The sequence below is a fragment of the Pygocentrus nattereri genome, chromosome 10, assembly GCF_015220715.1.
Source record: "Pygocentrus nattereri isolate fPygNat1 chromosome 10, fPygNat1.pri, whole genome shotgun sequence".
In the NCBI taxonomy this organism is placed as follows: Eukaryota; Metazoa; Chordata; class Actinopteri; order Characiformes; family Serrasalmidae; genus Pygocentrus; species Pygocentrus nattereri.
The window spans coordinates 36,830,197-36,844,405 of NC_051220.1; the positions used below are offsets into that span (position 1 = coordinate 36,830,197).

At 41.2% G+C, this 14,209-nt stretch overlaps 1 protein-coding gene across 1 annotated transcript in view; it reads left to right on the forward strand.

Annotated features, from left to right (window-relative positions):
• Nucleotides 1–11,519: 11,519 nt before the first annotated feature.
• foxn3 (forkhead box N3) overlaps nucleotides 11,520–14,209 on the forward strand; it is a 138,601-nt gene continuing 135,911 nt past the window's right edge. Inside the window, exon 1 of the mRNA XM_017715059.2 lies at nucleotides 11,520–11,743. The gene's annotated coding sequence lies outside the window, so the exon portion shown is untranslated. The remainder of the gene's footprint in view (nucleotides 11,744–14,209) is intronic.

Consider the following 14,209-nt stretch of genomic DNA (forward strand, 5'->3'; position numbering starts at 1 on the left):
AGAAAAGAGAGAGAGAGAGAGAGAGAGAGAGAGAGAGAGAGAGAGAGAGACAGATGGATGGAAGAATGGTGACATTAGTTTCCTGTTCAAGCAGGGTTTGTTGTGAGAAAAGTGCCTTCCTTTATTGAAAAAGAATTGCACTCCGTTTTTATTGTTTGCATATCACATTAAAGCTCCGTTCCATTCTGCTGGGTATCGTAGCGGAAGCATCAGCCATTACAGTGATTGATTTTTTCGGTCGCCAGACGCGTGCCTGTGTTAGATCCATCACCCATTCGCCTGCTCTTTGCTCACATTCTCACAGAGAGTGAAAAACAATCACTGCTGCTCTGCCTAACAGCGCAGTCGCGCTAGCTCACTTCTTTTTTTTTTCTTTTTCTTTTTTTGGTCTATTAAAATCCCAGACTTGAGTAGATTATTATAACACTTACTGTCTCTTGAGTCACATTACAGATATAGTCTGGTGCCGAAAGAATGTTTTGGCTCATGGTGAGAGACTAGTTACCCATCTACATGCCCCAGCAGGGGCATTCACAGCTAAAGAATTTCTACACTTATTTCAATTATAGATGGTGCCCACTCTTATGCATGATTTATTGGGCTCTTTTCTGCCATGTGGAGTCACATGTTTAATACAAGTAACGTGTCCTGCTGTGGCGGACACAGAAAGTGGCCATGCAAAATGGCTCTCGGAGTGCGCCATACTCCCGGTTAAAAGGACTGTTGTTTTCACTATTGTTGCTAATTGTTGTTGACATTAGAGTAGTTGTGTCTGTGGAGGGTGGGCTTTGTAATGTAACTAACATTATCCCCCTGTCTTTTGTGGTTTGGTAGTGTTGAGCCCTGCATTTCTTGCTGCCTTTGAAATGCCTGTTCAGTAAATAAAAGAGCATTTGCCCATACACAGATATTTGATACAACCGCCAAGCTGGAAGAAGTTGAGCACTATATCATTTAAGTCAAAGGTGGGTGGCAAAGAAGACTAGCCTGGGGGAAGGAGGTACCAAGCACTATGCCCGCCCCCTCTCGGATAGGTCCAAACAGCCGAGAGCGAGGCATATCGCTCAGTACCCCTGTCAAGGGGGAAGATGACGAAGCAATCACGGCAGTGAGGCTCGGCAGCAGAGCCCAGCCCCGTGCTACAACAGCGAACCTCATCAGCATCAATGACTCAGTGGACAATGGAGAAAGTGTAAGATGGCTGAAAGGAGTTGTTTAGGCTGTGTGGGTTGAAATCAACTCATTGCTGAGTCTGAAAGGATATGTAGCTGTCAAGTGGCCCTTATTGAGAAAAAAGAAAAATACAGAAAATAAAAGAAAATGTATCAAACAAAGAAGCTGGAACAGAACAATGGACTGACCACCCCAGAGTCCCGACCTCAACATCATTGAATATGTTTGGGATTGTTTGGATCGTGAAAAGCAGAAAATACAACTTCTAAAACTGAACTTTGGAGGTGAGAAAAACGGTGTCCGCAGATTTCTTAGAAAAGCTGAAAGCAAGTCTCCTGAAAAGAATGTAGGTGGGATCTGGGGTGGTCAACTTTCAATTCAACTTTATTGTCATTATACAATGCAGGGTAGTACATTATAACGAAACACTATTTGGCTACTTTTCCAGTGCAGTAATAAAAGATAAATAGCAAAAAGTGCGAAGACAAAAGGCAGTAAAAGACAAGACAAAATGTGCATAGTCAGTAAGTACAAGTCTCGAACGTAGACAAAATGTGCATAGGCAAAGGTTATAACAGGTATATTGGATGTATAGACAGTGTGTGCATAGTCAGATATTCAAGTGTATCAGATATATAGACAGAAATGTGCTGGTGAATTGCAGTACAGTACAGTAAATGCAGAAGTACTAGTGGCGCAAAAAGAGATGTATACAGTGATCTGTTTATAAAATGTACAGTGCAGGTACAGAGTAGCAGCATAATGTTCAGGTAAAATCTTAAATGAACAGTTACAGTATAAATATACTAGAAATAAGGCTCAGTCAGAGATGACGTGCACAGCATACAGTCCTCTGAGCTGGTGGAGCTCAGTGTGTAGTGTGCTGGGTGATCAGGCTGATCAGTTGTTGAGTTGTGTTGAGCAGTTTTGACCATCCTCTGCAGGGCCTTGCGTTCAGCAGCAGTGGCGCTGCTGTACCAGACGGTGATGTAGCTGGTCAAGATGCTCTCCACTGTGGCTCTGTAGAAGTTGCAGAGGAGACTTTGTGGCAGGTTGACTTTTTTTAACCTTCTGAGGAAGTGAAGGCGTTGTTGGCTTTTCCTGACGATGTGGGATGTGTTGAGTGACCAGGTGAGATCCTCGGATATGTAGACACCAAGAAACTTGAAGCTGTTCACCCTTTCCACCATCGCCCCCTCGACGCTCAGTGGTGCGTGCTCTCTACTTCCCCTCCTGAAGTCAACAATCAGTTCTTTGGTTTTGCTGACGTTGAGGGAGAGGTTGTTGGCGGCACACCACTCTGTGAGGAGCTTGGCTTCCTTTCTGTACGGTCCTTCATCATTGTTGGTGATATTGCCTATGATTGTGGTGTCCTTCACAAATTTAATAAAAGTATTGGAGCTATTCACCCATCCTTCTAGTTTAAATGCAAGTTCATCCTTTCAGACCCATCTACATCCTTACAGAGTCATCTTCTCACAGTGGAAAGATGGACAGAACCACCTGTGGATGTTTTCAGATCTTAAGCTTGATTTTCTCCTCTCTGTTAAAGATGAAAGCTTTAAGTGCTGCTTATCTGTTGGGGACAGTTTTGGTGTCTACCAGGTCTTGTGCGATTATAAGGAGTCCCGTTTTCTCTGTAGCTTTTAATCATTTTTCATTCCAGTTTAGGAAACGCCTGTTGTTTCACTTATTATCCTTTGACATTCCCCTTCATTATGCGAGTGGATTATCGCATATCTAATCTCATAGAAATATACCCTGATAAATGAATAACCTGTACTTAATGGCCAATTTTACTGGGAATTAAATAAATTAACAGTGGCCTCTGCACAGTACTGTCCTTTAATGATCCAATTGACATGTGCAGTCTTTTTCTCTATTTTCCAGTTATGTTTCATAATATCATAATTAGCGCAATACTGCAAGAGTTACAGTCCAATGCCCTGTAAGCATGTCCTCATTTCTTTCCTGACAGCACAGTTTATATCTGAGTGTAAAATGTGAAGGGCAGACGGTGAGACAGCAGTCAAAGATGATTAGAAATCACATTTTTAAACCTCAAAAATAAACAAATAAATAAATAACAGCGTGGGATGGGTCTCATAGCTTGAGATTGTCTAAGGCTGATAGCTGCTGTGGTAAACAGGTTGAAAAAGAAAAAAAGGTTGAAAAGATTTGTAACAGCCTTCGATAAGCTGTGCGTGTGCAAACAATCTGTCACTCACTGAGGTCATATCACTCGTTTTTCCACAACATTGAACTTCTATATGTGTCATAGCATCTGAAAGGTTTCTTTATCTGTTCAGCACACTGGGCTTATTGAAAGTGAAAGCATATTGCAGTTTCTCTTTACGCAGCCCGTCTGAGGCGTCAGCATAACTGTTTAAAACAAGGTTTCTGCCCAGCCCGTGCAAAAAAATACATGTTCGTAATTTATATCTGAGCAAGAGCTCAGAATTTGATTTAAAAATGCATATTTATAATCCCTTGATTGCACCAGGCGAGTACTTTTTCACTGGAACCATGCTACATTAATTCACTTAAGTGCCTCAGGCAAAATATTGTTATGATAGAGACATCCATCTGTGCTTTGTTTTTCAACTGCATTCAAAGATATGAGAGACAGAACAACATGATAATTACCTCACAGATACATGAAGTAAGCTTATGATCAGTTTAAAGCAGTTAGATGGTGCTGGTGCAGTGAATCTTTAATCTGAGGAAAATGAGAGATGTCTCTCAGATCTGACACAGACCGGTCTTCTTCATAACCGCCGAATACTGGCGTTTGTGTAAGCCAGGGGTGGAGGTGAGTAGTTACATGTTCTCAAATGTTCATCTGGATGAATTCATACTTTTCAGAGTATATCAAATGTGTGTGTATCAAATTACACTGTGGTGTCGGCATAGAGTAAGACACAGGAGAGGCCGTGATTCTGCTGTGAATAGTGCTCTTCTATTGAAGACCAGGCCGAAAGACACATACAAAACGCTGAACCCCACCACTAGCCATAAGCTTCCATCCCGTGGTGACCAACCCCCAGCCACACCCCAACACACAATAACACAACACATACACATATCTTAACATAAATCCCCTTTTTATGGGGAGTGAGGGCTGCCTCTTCACATGGCCCTCTGCATGACCGTGCATTCTGAGCCTCTCACGATCGTGTGTGGGCAGTAGCGGGACGTTACAGTACTTTCACTTCTACCTAAAAGGGCATTCTCATCTTAAAACATTATTTTGTGTGTTATTCTGTCGCTCAGCATTGAGTCATGTTTCATGTTTATGCTAGTTTGGTAGAGATCAAACATGCAAAATGCGTCCGATTTATGAATGAAATTGATGAAATTGGTGCAAAATGCTTAGTATATCAGGTTCTTTGATTTATGATAAATTACAAATGTGTTTTTTTATTAAGCTGTTTAATTTCATTCGGTTATGTTGGTGACCACATCTGTAATGCTTTGCGATTTATCACCTCTCTGCCTTTTGAAGTACGTTGTAACACTCAGACAGGGCTGTTAGATGCAAATGCAGAGAGTCTTTTAATAAACAATGTCTCCAGAGCAAAATCATAGAACCAACAGGCAAAGAGTCTAGAAAAAACAGGAATGACCAAAACACAGTGAAACCGGCTCGATAGTGACACAGAGAGTGGCAATACCTCGCAAGGAGGCAGAGTAAGAGTCCAGGTAAAAAGGGTTGCTGATGAGTAGATTGTAGGCAGGTGTGTGAGTGTGGGAGGAGTCAGCCTCTCAATATTCTGGAGAAGCTGATCTCTGGATGGAGGAACGGCCAGTAGGCGTGACATTTTATTTTAGACCAAAAGCAGAGCCCAGTAATCTCTGTTTCTTCTGCTGATAGATGTGCAAAGTTCTACCGCAGTTCTATACTTCACCTTCACCTCAGGCCAGAGGTCATCAAAGCATCTTGAATGTAGTTTGAGGATGTTGTTGATGTGAGTGAGTTCATTTTTGCGATAGCTTTATGCACAGCAGACAAATCACAGTGTGGCTTTCATTGAGTTCTTTTCACATTTCAAAAAAGGAATTTTCTGCTGATTGATTGACATTGACGCTTATTGATTTTGTGATAGAAAGCGTTGCATCGAGCTTTATTTCCCTCATCAAAGTCACTTGGCTTGTTTATAAAAATAGCTCTAAATTGTGCTGTTATGTGAGTCATAGCTCTGTCTGCATCCTCGTCCATTGTATGCTGTTTTTGCAGCAGACACTGAAACTTCCAGTATTATTGCATGTGATGCCGAACACAAGCGCCGTCCGATCCGATTGCTCTACAGCTGGTTGAAAGGCTTGATGGCTTTTGGCTGGCTTTCAGCGGCCAGGCCGTTTGGCAGCTCAGTCTGTCTCTGTAACTGAAATGTTACATGAACATGATTAACTGCTTGATCTGAAAAATATACAGATTTGGAAAGCGCTCACGCTCTCAAGTTGGTTTAGCATAACATTTTGTCAAAGCCAACTGCTTTCTCGCACGGCTGTTCTTTATCGTAAGCTACATGCTTCATCTTTTTTTGTTATTGTTAGGATTTGGTCAGGGTCTGGCCTCAGTTTACACTACAGGCTTATTGAATAAGGCCTGTTTAGATAAGAAGTAGGTTTTGGTTAAAACACTCTTGATGGCTTCCCACTAAGAGTTATGCTGAGAGTCCAGTTACACAAACTGACTCTCGTTCTTGGTTGTGTGTTTGCAGTCCTGAGTTTTACTCATACAGCAATATATTATGAATAAATGATACACAGATCGATACAGTCGTGGGTGTCTCGATACTTCATTAAATACACCCTTGTGTATCTACACTCTTTGTCCATTTTATCAGCTCCACTTACTATGAAGGAGCACGTTATAGTTCTACAATTAGGGACTGTAGTCCGTCACCACCACAGAGCAGGTATAATTTGGGTGGTGGATCATTCTCAGCACTGCAGTAACACTGATATGGTGGTAGTGTTTTTGTGTGTTGCCTGGTGTGAGAGGGTCAGACACAGCAGTTCCGGTGAAGTGTAGAAACAAAAAGGTGTGTTAATGGAGTGGCTGGATGGTGTATGTGTTATGTGAATGTATGAGAGAAGCTGCTTATGCGTTCAGACCTTATAGTGTGATATTTCTAAATGTACATATACTTTCCAAAAGACAAAAAACTACATAATGGTGCAGCTGCCCCAAGCTGACGTTTGGGTACAAATGAGGAATATGAGGCCAAGCGATCTGCAGGTCATATAAAAAAAACAGCAAAATGAATTTATAGGTTGTCACCTCTTAAACTCCTTGGAACCAACACTGGGTCCAAAATGCACTACATTCTAACAGTGGGTGTCATATGACAGCTGTAACTGTCTTCTTTCCAGGCAAATAGGTTGTGATGTCATTTTAAACCCTTATAATAAAAGAAGCCGAACTCCAGATTTTTCCACAAATCTGGGCTATAAACTATAAACAGATGGCGTCTCTTCAGTGATTTACTCTGTAAAAATGATCTTTATAAAATAATACAAAGAGCGTCTAAGATTTTTGGCTTTCAGCAGTAAATTATAAGCGTATAGCGATATGTGTTGATCATAAAACACATTTTCTGTTAATTTGAGGGGAACTTTTACAATAAAAAAAAATCAAAATTTAAATAAAATAAATATTGCAATTATTTCATGCAGTTACTGAATAATTTGCCTTATGATTTCATCATGTAAATTCAGATGGAAAAACCAAAATATACCCTGGAGAATAAGAGGTTGATGTTCACAATATTGTGGGAAAAAAAGATTTTGCGCAGAACTCGGCCATTCACTCGAACGAAGCATTTTTTTTTTCTTAAAATGGTCAGCCAATGACAGCAGGCTATTGTTTTCATATCCAGTCGTGCTTAACAAATACAGAGTATCAAAAAAAGCATATCATTTATATTTCAGGTTTTCTTGAATTACACACTAATCAGTTTGGAAGGTTTGAGTCTCTGATGAGTGACTTGGCGCCTTAAGTGCTGGAGTAATTAAATGTACAGAGCTGAGCATCACATGCATTTTCCTCCATAATGTGCTTTAGGCATCAGTCCAAAGATTTAAGTGCTACTACTGATCGTGACCCTGTTAAACAACATAAACAGCAACAAAAAATTCAGTAAAGTATAATATCTGGTGTGCTGTTCTGTCATATTATACTGTGACGCTTGTATAGTGATGTGTATTGTGTCATAATGCTTGTACAGTGATACATATTGTGTGATGATGTATACTGATAAGTATCGTATTGTCCTGCTTGTATATCGATATGCATCATAAGCCTAAAGTCTTGTACAGTGTATCATATCGTGATTCTTGCAATGTCATGCATATTGCAAGTAATGCTTGTATAGTGATATGTATTGCATCATAAGGCTTGTATAGTGATACGTATTGTAAGGCTCATACAGTGATATCAAGCATATTGTGATTCATACACAGTGATACAGTAAAGCTTTATAGTCATATGTATTGTATCAAAAGTCTTATATAGTGCATCATATTATGATTTTTGTGCTGTGATTCATATCACATTTAATGCTTGTGTGGTGATTAGTATGACGTCATAAGGTTAACATATTGAATGATAATGTGCACTTATAAGTACTGTATTGTGACGCTTGTATCCTGATCTCATCATATGGCGATGCTTGTAAAGCGATGCGTATCAAATCATGATTTTTCTACAGTGATGCATCACATTGTGATGCTTATGCAGTCATAAATATTGCATCATAAGGCTTACATAGTGATACGTATTCTATCATCAAGGTGTGTATAGTGACAAGTGTTGCATTATAAGGCTTGTACAGTTATCGTGATGCTTGTATATTGCCAAATATCATATCATGATGTTTTGGTTATACATATTGTATCACAGTAGTTGTATTATGATAAGTATCATATTGTCATATCATATAAGTGCTGCCAATACCCGGTCCTCGGCCCGAGTGTGGGGAGGAGAGAAGCAGTTTGGTGGTATTGCGCCCTGCTGTGGGGGTGGACTGAGCCCCAGGCAGATCGTATGGCCACGGGCTGTTCTATACCCCGCCTGACAGATTTAAGCAGCCCAAATTTCACTGCCTGCTACTTTCTGTTGCATGTGGTATTTATAGACTCGCCTGCAGTGGCTGTGCAATCCGTAATGGCTTTATCATTAATAATTATCCAGTGCCTCTGCTTCTAGTAACAAAATCTTTGATTGGCTGAAAGATTTGAATTCCAACAATGTAGTGTTTTGAAAAAGCATTTAAAGCCCCAATTAAGAATCACTGCAGCTTGCGGGTCAGTTTTTAGTACTTCAAAAACAATAAATAATAACAGGACTCCTGCTAAAACATACAGTGTGCACATTGAGCACACTGTCTGTGAGTAAACTCGGAACAGATCCCAGAGGAGGTGCAGCACAAATTCAACTGTTTAGCAATTTTATTTCTAAAGTGAGGCGTTTTTAATGTTGGTTGATGTAGAAAAATGTTTCTGTGTTTATTCCTGTATTTTAAAATCAAGAACACAGTCCAACTCAATGATCAATTATTCAATTATTGTTCAACAATCTAATTCAGGAAATATTCTAACATGACTTTTATGGTCTTCTGCTTAGATACTGATTATTGTTTAAATCTTGACAGAGAATGGTTAAGTGAATATCTAATGAAATGCCTTTTGATGTTGCAGGCTACTTATAAAGACAGCAATAACAGCGACGATAAAAGAAGGCTCTAATTTTACCACTTTGTATTGGCCGCAGAACGTTTGATCCCTAACGTCTGAAACAGGTAAAACTTTCTGTATGGTTATTTAGTGTTCTTCAGTGCTATATCACAGGAATGGTGATCATAAGCCCACATAAATCCCTCATCTGTTTGCTATGAATGTTAACTGCGGAGAGCAACTCCCTGCCATATAGAAGCACTTTGTAGTTCTACAGTTACAGACTGTAGTCCATCTGTTTCTCTGCATAATTTCTTAGCTCCCTTTTACCTTGTTCTTCAGTGGTCAGGACCCCCCATGGATAGACCCAAAACAACTTGGAAAAAAAAGTCTTGCTCCATTGACATACATTCAAAGTAGAGTTGGTGTAGGTTTGGAGATACAAGGTTTTCTTCTGACCACAGCGATATATATATATATATATATATATATGTATACATACACATATACAAGTACACAGAGAAGCAGAAATACGTTTGCCCCAAAAAATGTTCTTTGTTTCCAAGTCTTTTCTGGAATCTGATATCTGATACGTTCTGAACAGTCTGTTATTGACTGAGTAATACTGCTTTATTCAGCCTGACTTTAAGCTGAAATCTTTACTGAACTGAATGGGTCAGCGTAACTTCAACACACAGGAACTTTATCCTCCTGAACACATTCCAAAACAGATTTGATAGCTTCTTCCTCCTTTTTTGACAGCAACAGGGCATGCAAGGAGGCATCAAACCTTAGCTCTGAGCTTAGCTTTGAGCTAGCCAGAAAATAGATGCATTTGACACTTGGACCCCAGTAGAAATGTTATTTTAAACAGAGTTTACTGTTGTTTGATATGATGGAGTCACACAAACTAGCCCCGATTAAACCACTTTTGAATTGAATGAACTGAACTTGCTTAAAAGGTCTGTAGAAATGTGCTCGCTGTGTCTCCTCAGATTCGAGAGCAACTGTTTAATATTCAGGGAGAACAAAGACTGCTACAGTTTTCTTTTTGTTGTTCTCTTCAGTTCATGCCTACACCTGCTCCACCAGCTGGTACATGAGATTTAGTGGTTCGTAACTTGAATAGTTTTGTGATTTGTAACTGCCTAGATACAAAATAACAGGTTATTTTATTCATTTCATTAATGCACAGGCTATTTTATTGCTGTTTTGTCCCCCAAATGATCTATTTGGCAGTGATATGAGTTTAAGAGTACAAGTAAGAATAGTGCATTAGCTCAGGTTTAACATATTAGCTTATGGTCACTGGGTTAGGACGAGGCACTGCAAAGCAGCTTTTGCTCAATGTTTCTGTGCTGCTGAGAAACCAGTCTGAATTCAGCAAAACTTCACTCTGCCATTCTAAAGGCTCAGGTATTGTATTTTTTACATTGTTTAAAGTTTCATAAACTGAAAATAGAAACATTAAACATTTGCCAGTCTTACATCTTATTTTATGTATGTATATATAGGGAAATTATGCAAAAGCTTGGCAAAACACTTTGAAAAAGTAATGCTGGTTTAATAGTGAATACACCATGCATACACCATACGTAACTTAATCAGAACACATTTAGAATGCCTATTGATAAGGCGCATAAGAAAACCTTTTTTTTGTGAAAAATTTGCTTACCGTTTAAGTGAAGCTCCAAAAATTCTCATTTCTTCCTTCTCTCATCACCTGCATCTGTCCACTGCTGCTCACACAATCCCCAGAACAACACTGATGCTAAGCTTATCACTCACAAACATGTCCATCACTGAGGACATGGTCAATGTGATCATCCCTCAGATGCACTCAGTAAGGCTGATATTAACAACTGACTCATCACCATTGATCTATCAGTCTACTTTAGTCGGAACTTCTGTGTTTGTAAAGAAGCTGTTAATCAAGGTCCTCTTTAGAGTTCATCTAACGGGGTATTTGCTACGGCTGTGCATTGATGTTAAAACAGTTTTTATTTAAAATGAACTTTTTTATTTGGTACGTATTGTAAAAGTACTCTCCTAAAATGCCTTTACTTACATCACTGCTGTTGGAACAAAGCCTCGAATATCCAAAATGGTAACTTTACAGAAGAAGGATAAAACCTACTTTACTTTTAATGTAAGTCAATGGAACCAGACTTTGTTCCAAGTCATTTTGGGCCGTTTCTTTTGGTCCGTTCATCATGAAATTTACACACAAGTTAAAAGGACAACAGGCATTTTCAGATTATGTCAAAAACGACAAAAAAGAAGGACATGAAAGTTCCGACAGCAGTGATATGTGTGTGTGTCTATATATATATATATGTGTGTGTGTGTGTGTGTAGTATAATTATTATTATTATATGTTTGTTATCTGTTATGTGCTTCTTTGCTAGTCAGTCTGTTGACAACATGCCACGAAATTAAAAAGCAAAATTCAGAGCTCTCATTTGTTTCTTCCAGCTTTTAGCAAAGTTGCTTCTTGGCGCAGGAATTATTAGTCCCGTGTAGCCGAGCGGAGCTGCGGGTCACGCTGGGAACAATGGCATTCTTTCAGTTAAACCGCGGGGCAGTAGGACCCGGGGAGAGCCTCTGCCTTCATCTCCGAGCTTGCTTGGGTCCACAGCTCAGAGAGAGAGGCGAACAGAGTGCAGAGAGAGAGAGAGGGGAAAGAGTGAGAGAGAGGGAGAGAGAGAGAGAGAGAGAGAGAGAGAGAGAGAGAGCGAACGTTGAAGTGAATGTTCAAGCCCACCGTGGTCTCTGCTAGAATCCTGTCTGCGAGTGGAATGGAGGGATTAACCAGTGGGATTTAAACATTTGGAGCTGGAGCTGAAGCTCATGAGGACGCAGCCAATCAGGAGAAGATCGGGATTAAAAGGTTTTGTGTTATTGTTAATTCTTTCTGTAATCTGAGGGATTTTTCGCTGTGTCGAGAGAGTGCGTGTGTTCGTGTTTGCGTTAGTTTGCGAGTGTGTTTGGTGTGGGACATGCGCCCCCCCCCACACAGGGTGAAATACTCTGACAGCCGCGAGGGACAGGGGGCACGCTCCTGTCGCTCGCGCTGCCCCTGTCACTGAGGAGCGGTCCAGGCGAAATCCAGCCGCTGCGTTTGTAAACAGCGCTCGGCTCTGAGCTCCTGACTGCCTGTGCGTGTGTGGAGAACTGCTCAGTCTTCGTCCGCCAGAGTCCCCCCGCCTCCTTTTTCCCTCCTTTTTTCCGTCTCTCTTCTCCAACGGCAAGATATTTTACCCTTTGTGTCCCTCCCTCTTGGGGTCATGCACTCTTTTCTGCTGGTGAGTGTTTGGGTTTGTGCTCATGGTCAGCAGCTGCAGAACTTTGCTCCTAGTATTGTCAACAAATGCTGTGTCGTGTTCAATGAAGACGCTCCGGAGTGAAGTTTCGTCATGAATCCAGGTCCAGCGGCACAGCCTCAGCCAGTGACCATGAAGAGTGGGCATATTTATATGTGTATATATTTATATTTATTATTCACACACGCTTAGTTCTCATCACCGCTGTCTTGTTTTCCTGCTGGAGTGCAGGCAGGGCTCGTTCCTTCTCCAGTTAGAGCTGCTGCTGCTGAGTTTGCGTAAAGCTTCTCTCTGGTTGTGGTCAGACAGCGCTCGCGCTCATTCAGGAGTTCCACTTTCTCTCTCTCTCTCTCTCTCTCTCTCTCTCTCTCTCTCTCTCTCTCTCTCTCTCTCTGCGCGCCTTCAGGACTCTCTTGCTGAAAAGCTGCCTCTGTTGTTTACCTGCGTTCCCTCTATTCTCTCTACTCTGCTAATCCCAGGCTTTCTCTGTCACTTGTTAGCATTCAGCAGCATTAAGCGCGCGCTCAGCTCTAAGCCTGCCGGTGTCTGCCTCTTAACTCGAGTGCAGGAATGTGTGAATGCATGGCAAGAGCCGTCAGGGCTGGACTCGGCTCCTCTCCTCCGCTCACTTCTCTCTCCGTCTCCCTTTCTTCTCTTTCTGTCTCTCTCCTTTGCTTCCTTCCTTCTCTTCTCTCTCTTTCTCTCTCTCTGGTCTCTCCCCCTTCTTTCCTAAGCTATTTCCTCGCTCTCTCTGCCTCTCTCTTACCTGTCTCTCTGTCTCTCTCTGCATCTCTCTCCATCTTCTCTTTCACATTCTGCCTCTCTCTTCCCTTTTCTCCCTCATTCTCTTTCTCTCTCCCTCCCTTTGCTTTCTCTCATCCTTCTCCTTCCTATGCTCTCTCTTCCCTCCCTCTCTTTCCTTTGCTCCCTCTCCTTCATCTGCCTCTCTCTCTGACTTTTTCTCCATCTCTTTCTCCCTCTCTGTCTCTCTGTCTACTCTTTCACATTATCTCTGTCTCTCTCTATTCCCTTTCTCTACATTCTCTTTCCTGTGCTTTCTCTTTCTTCTCTTTCCTGTGCTCTCTCTCCCTCATCTGCCTCTCTCTTCGTCTTTTTCTCCATCTCTCTCCATCTGCTCTTTCACATTCTGCCTGTCTCTTCCCTTTCTCCCCCTTTCTGTCTTTCTCCATCCCTTTGCCTTCCCCCCTTCATTCTATTTCATATGCTGTTTCTCTTACTTCTCTTTCTTTTGCTCTCTCTGCCTCACTTGTCTCTCTCTCTGCGTCTTTCCACCTGTCTTCTCTTTTACATTCTGCTCCTGTCTTCCCTTTTCTCCCTCTTTCTCTTTCCCTTTTTTGCTCTCTCTCTACATTTTCTTTCCTATGCGCTCTCTTCCCTCCCTCTCTTTCCTTTGCTCCCTCTCTCCCTCTCCCTCGCATTCTACTTCTCTTTCCTAATCTCTTGCTATTTCTTTCCTGTGTTTCCTCTCTCTGCCTTCCTTTTCTTTTCTGTTCTTCTCCTTCTCTTCCCAGGAATCTGTCTCTCTGTCTCTGTCTCTCTCCTTCCCTGTCTCTCTCTCTCTCTCTCTCTCTCTTGCTCTCTCTCTTCTTTTTCACATTCTACTTCTCTATTCCCTTTCTCCCTCTTTTTCTTTCTCTCCCCCTCTTTGCTTTCTCTCTTCCTTCTCTTTCCTTTGCTCTCTCTTTCCTTTGCAACCTTTCTCTCCCTCTGTCACTTTCACGCTCTGCTTCTTTCCTGTTCTCTCTCTCTCTCTTTCCTATGATCTATCTCTTTCATTTCTCTCTGTCTGTCTGTCTCTCTTATTGTGTCTGTCTGTCTGTGACTCGTTAAACCACTATACTGGCTGTTTTCTTGGAATATGAGATGCTGAGTTTGTATTTTCCAAGACTTTTCATTATGTTGAAAAAAGTGTCCCTCTGGAAACAGTGAGTCTGTCTTCACAGTGTGGATGATCTTTTTTGCTATAAATAGGGCCATAAAAGTGCTCTCCACTAATTCAGGACTTTTATTCT